This window comes from Oreochromis niloticus, linkage group LG9 (assembly GCF_001858045.2).
Source record: "Oreochromis niloticus isolate F11D_XX linkage group LG9, O_niloticus_UMD_NMBU, whole genome shotgun sequence".
In the NCBI taxonomy this organism is placed as follows: Eukaryota; Metazoa; Chordata; class Actinopteri; order Cichliformes; family Cichlidae; genus Oreochromis; species Oreochromis niloticus.
Window position 1 is genome coordinate 24,603,450 of NC_031974.2, and position 6,000 is coordinate 24,609,449.

The 6,000-nt window shown below is 36.6% G+C and overlaps 2 protein-coding genes across 5 annotated transcripts in view; both read left to right on the plus strand.

Annotated features, from left to right (window-relative positions):
- Nucleotides 1–6,000, plus strand: part of LOC100712503 (sialic acid-binding Ig-like lectin 7) — a 53,804-nt gene that overhangs the window by 24,240 nt on the left and 23,564 nt on the right. The gene's annotated exons all lie outside the window — the stretch shown is intronic.
- The window catches only part of LOC109203605 (sialic acid-binding Ig-like lectin 7), a 10,539-nt gene continuing 9,162 nt past the window's right edge, over nt 4,624–6,000 (plus strand). For both annotated transcript variants that reach the window (XM_025910243.1, XM_025910244.1), the window contains exon 1: nt 4,624–4,782. The gene's annotated coding sequence lies outside the window, so the exon portion shown is untranslated. The remainder of the gene's footprint in view (nt 4,783–6,000) is intronic.

Consider the following 6,000-nt stretch of genomic DNA (forward strand, 5'->3'; position numbering starts at 1 on the left):
AGGACACTGGGTTAGGATAACTATCCAAAAATTGGGTTAAATTGACCAATGTTTAAAGTTGAGGTGTCAGGTTTGCTGAGTGGAGGTGGAGTAGAGGACTCAATCGCAGGACTCACGGTGAAGGTTCAGGGTGTTTATTGTGAGGGACAAATGGCAAGAACAGGAGATGGCTGACTGACTGAATAACTGAACTGAAAGAATGGCTGACTGATCTGAACTGAAAGGCAAATGCAAGGAATGGACAGCAGTGGCAACATCAACATTAATGACACGACAGTGAACGAGGGGAAACAGAGGACTTAAATACACAGACTGATGAGGATGATAATGAGAGACCGGTGAGTACACAGCTGAACATAATCTGGCTAATAACACAAGAGACGAGCTGACACAGGAAAAGCAGGAAGTGAGAACATTGATGTGGCAACATAATGTAAACATAACCTAAACGTGACAAAACTGAAAACACTGGGTCACCGACCCAGGAACCCTGACATGAGGTTACCAAAAAACGGGTTAAATTGGCTAATGTGGTGAGGTTACCAAAAATTGGGTCGAAACTCAGAACACCATCACAAGGGTTATATTACCATTAGCGTTTGGGTTAAGATTTCTACTTACTATAAAATTCAGCATATAAAAACTAGTTTCAAAACAGATTTTCTCAAAAACACTTATATTGCCATATGATACTTAGAACATAGACAGCAAAATAGATACAAAATAAATCAATGAAAGTAAATGCAAGTAAAAAAAAGTATATAATTATAATATTATATTATATCCATTACTTCAAATCAGTCTTTGGTTGCAGCACATGTACATTTTAATAAAAATGAAGACATGCTATGTAAAGCCGGCTCTGTTTTAGAACAAATTACATGTAAAAACTCTTTAAAAACTTTATTTTAACTTAAAAAACTCAAGAATTGATTATTTTTTTTTAGTACTTAACATACATCAACACTTTGGAAAAGTGTCAAGAGGGAATCTCCCTCTCAGATCATTTCATGCACCTTTATGAGCAACATTTTAAGCTTCCATCAGAGCTAAATGAGCCCTCATTCATTTGATCATATTTGATTCATGTCCTGGGATTCATCTATTCCTGGGATAGATGACAGTGTGAAGGAATTCCCGGACCTGACTTTGGGTAACTTGCATCAAAAACAAAAAATGCTTTGAAGGAGCCATCAACAGACCTTAGTTGCTGCAAAAAGCAGAAACAAATCTATCTTCTGGTACCAGGCAAGATGAACATTTTCTTGGGGTTCCTTTGGTGCCGAATTCTTCTTCCTGATAGAACGAAGCCTTTTGTCAGGATCCTGGGTCTCCTGACCCAGCGTTTTTAGTTCTTTGTGATTTTTGTATTTTGTACTCGTGTGATTTATTCTATGGTTTCTAGTTTTGATCCCTTGCCCTTCATGTTTCTCTGTGCCCCCTCTGTTCTGTGTAAGTCTGTTTCTTGGTCTGTGTCTTTGCATGTTTTGAGTTTCTTGTGTTTTCTGTCACTCTGTATTGTGAAATATGTTCTCATGCTTGGTCTTTTCTTACTCCCTCAAGTCTAGTTTCTTGTGTTCCATGCTTAGTATTTCCCTCTGTGTATTTTGGTTCTTAGAGTCCTCTGCTTTATGGTTTATGTCTCTGTGTTTCTTAGTTGCTGTCTCCACCGTGTCAAGTTTGCGTCTCTGTGTTATACTTCCTGTTTTACTTTGAAGGTCTGTGTCTTATGTGAATGTGTTCTGCTTTGTTTCCTTGTCTCGTCAGTTCTGATTTCTCCCAGCTGTGCCCTCCTTCTGTGTCTCATTCCCCTCGTTACTTCCCAGTGTATTTAAACCCTGTGTTTCTCTGAGTCAGTGTTGCGTTGTCCCTCATGCTGTGTGGGTCTCCCTGTGAGTTTAGTTTGTGATTTTCCCTGCCAGCAAATAAAGCTGAGTTCTTTGTGTTTAAACCTCGTGCCTGAGTGCCTGCATTTTGGGTCCAACTCCTGCCTGCCACAGAGCGCTTCCTGACATTGTGTAGACATGGAGGGAAATGGAATTTGCTATGTTAGTTTTAGTTGGGTTTTGTGTGTTCTATGCCTTTCTGTGTTTTTTCTTGACCGGTCAGCCACTGTTTAAGTTTCCCCTTTGTCTCATTTAGGTAGGTTAGTTTGTTTGAGTTTGAGTTTTTGTTTGTTGCCAGCTTTTGAGAAGAGTTTTGTTACTTTGACCTCTTTTATGGCCCCAAGATTTTGAATTTTCTGTATAATTTAACCAAGTTTATTTTGGGGTCAATTAAAAAAGCTTTTTTTTGCACTTTAACCTGTGTCTGACGTTCCTTCACTGCTCGGTCCATCACAATACTCTAAAGTCAGCAAGAATAACATTTCTCATTTTTTATTTTCAATAAAGTGAATGTACATATAAGTAAAAAAAATATATAAGCGAGTATGATTGCACAGCTTGTGCTCCCTGGACCGATCATTCGGACAAATAAGTCGGTGCTTTTTGTCTGTGAAGTAATGACAGGCTGCTTTCACTCAGTGTCATAGAGCAGTGAGCACTGCCTCCATCTATAAAGAGCAGATTACCTGTATATTGAGCAGGGTCTGAGTGCAGCCAACATTCTCAGCCCCGCCAGGTTAACCCTTTAACAACTTAGCCTTGTGTGTTGACTAAGAACCAAAAGGCTTAATACAAATGATATTTAGAAGGCAATAAATTAGTGTTTTTTATTTTACTTTGATTAAACGTAAACTTGTGGCGGAGGGGCGGACCTTAAAGCTACCGAAGGCTCAGAGTGAGGATCGAAGATGGTGGCTAAATATTGGTGGTGGCAGTATAAATTCTCACGTATGTTGCTGTTACCATTACATTTGCATTAGTAGCAAGCGAGCTAAGTGCAGGGATGTGCGTGCCCTTTGCACGGTCTAGTGAAAGAGGGAAAAAAGGGGATCAAAGTATTAGCGCAATTTATCTTTTTTTTTTAAAAGATCTAAATGGGACGAATTATCATTGCCTTTAAATTTTAAAATGAAAATATGTTGTTATCATCATAGATGTCATTTAGGTTATATTCAATAATTAAATTAAGTAGGTTAGGTAGACTGTGTTTCTTTTTCTTTCTTTCTTTTTTACCTTTTTCCCACAAATGCAACACCCAATCTCATACTTTCTTTGTTCTATATAGTGATCTCTAAATAGTTTGTCAAACTGAGCAACTTTGGCTTCATTTCAAATTATAACTTTAACAGATGATATCAAACATTTTTAAGTAGAAATAACATTCTTCATCACAAGCTAGCTGGTGTTATATGTTAAAAGACCTTTAATGTGTAGGTAAAGTTCTAGAATAAGCCAATAAATTGCATTATCAAAATTAACCCTATGATTTTCAAACTGTTAAAATTCACTTTTGACTTAACATGTTTTATTTCAGAGTAGTGTAGAAGTCCAGTGATATCTGATCAGGTCACAGTCTAGTTGAAAATGGCAGTTTGTGAAAAATGTTGTGGCTTCTTCTGAGGCTTATCTTCAACCCAAACAATTGGGTAAAATTTTGACCTAATATTTGATTAAAGCTACCCAACCTATGACCCAACAGAATTAGTCAAGCTGTGAAGAACCCAGCACATCACCAACCCAACTCCTGATTCATGACTTTTGAACCACTATTTGGTCACAATAACCCAACTTACAAACCTACGGCTTTTACCCAAGAGTTGAGTTATGAAAATAACCCAGCATTTTTTAGGGTGTACATACATATGGAGTGTGGTAGGGTGTACATACATATGGAGTGTGGTAAGAATTAATGAATAAATGAAATGAATTAATGGTGTGCACTTTTTACATAATATGTGTGTTAAATTTTAGATTTGGGTTAAAATATCAAGTCATTTCAAGTAAACAGGTTCAAGTCCAATTCAAGTCCCAAATCAGTGGTGTAAAAGTCCAAGTCTGGAGAACATTTTTTTCAAGTCACATCTAAAGTCATAAAATTAAAGTCTGACTTGAGTCCAAGTCATGTGACTCAAGGCCACCTTGCAATTCAGTAGAAAGGTCTTTAGGCTAGTGATAGCCAAATGAAGCTTTCTGAAGCACTGAAGCTTGTATTAAAAAAAGACTCATTACTCGTCGCTTTTTAAAACAGTTCTCTTTGGTGACATCTGGTGGCCAAAAATATGAAGAGCAGCTTGAGTCTACAACTTATAATGAACTGCTTAATTGTGATTGCCCATTTTACCGAGCTGAATTGATAGCCTCTGTCTGATATCATGTGACAGTTCTGTCTGATATCGGGATGATATGGTGTTTTGAATGTGTATTTTTTGATGAAAAAATTATGTTATATCTATTTTAGTAATAAATCATATTGATGAATACATTTTCTTTGTTTAAACATGTGCCATGGTGTGTTCTCCTTTTGTTTGTGACTTCTTGATTTTTTTACTATTAAAAAAATACACTATAAATAACAATGTACAACACAACATTACAATAGTTTGGGAGTATGCTTGTGCTATGAGGTCCCTGGTGCAGAATTGCTGGTGAACTGTTTTTTTTATTTAGGAATAGGCAGAGCATTCTCTCTTCCTTCCTGTCTCTAATTATGTTTGACGGCATTGATCATGTGACTCTTTTGAGACGAACCAAGCCTCGGCACAGAGTTTCTGAAGCAGTGTTGATTGTTTTGACACATGCGCCAGAGTTTCAGCTTCAAACGGACCATCACTACTTTAAGCTAAACTTTTCTACTTTTTGTTCATTTTTTCTTGGTGAGCCCGAAAGACCACTTGCTGTAAGTAGATGATTTCTGTCGTGTTAAGCTTACCCGCGATAGTTTTACATAACGGTTGAGAATTTTGTGTAAGAAACTTTGATGTGTGGAAAAACGGCCGCGACGTTAGCCCAGTAGCCTATCTATGGCATTTCCAATGTAACATTAGCATTGAGATAACCGCTAGATACCTGGGGCAAATGAGTGAAGGTTTCGGGATATCTTCATGTGTTTACGTGTGAGTACATGATAGTTCATGACTCACTGTTTGATATTGTAAAAGCAAGTCAATTACAACAGAAATGTAACCTTTTATTTTTCATTTCTGTATCACAGTTTTGCAGAACTTCTGATAGTAAATATCCAACATGTGCGTGCTGACTCCTGGATGTTGTGGGCCTGTTAAGCAATCTGTCAAGCTAGAAACCAGCTTTAAACTATAGTGAGGGCAGAATAGGCACATTGTGAGTGTGTATTTAGGGCAGCGCAATTTCATGCCGTGATTGTACACGTAATTTCTCCATTTCTATTATTGTTGTGCAGTATATTTATTTTTACTAATATTCTGTACATTTTTTTTCCCTTAACAACACTGTGTGTAGACAAATTTCTATTATGTTGTTAGGTGTACATATCCTAGATTTTTATTAATATATGATTTAAATTGTACAGCCAGATGGCAAGTAAATGCACCACTATTTCCTTCTGATGTGCACTAACTGGTGTATGTTGTGAATGACAATAAAGTGGCTATTCTTCTTCTTCTAAAACTTGCTTATTTTAAATGGTAAATTCTTAGTGAGTCTGATGAATTTTAAATGCACTCACAGCATTTCTAGAGTATTTAAAGCACATGTAGTGTTCACTCACAAGTTTACTCACTGATGTTTACAAGGTTTGTTGTGTTTTTTAATGTAAAATAGAATAGTCCTTTAGCCAAGCTCATTAAATTATCATTAAGATCATTAATGCCACTGCATGTATCACTGAGATCAGACTTTGATGAATAAACTACTTCAGATGAAAAGTTTGTAATGCTTTATGAAATAAATCTACTGGATGGACTGATTAGCGTCTTTCATTATGAGCAGTAACATTAGAAATGATTGTCATTTAGTGTATCTAGATAAACTTTCCTGTATTAGATGGTAGGATTTCATAGCTTATGTTGCTCATGGATCATGTTATTTATTATTTTCCAAATCCAAATTTAGATTTGTGGCTTCATTGAAAATGGCT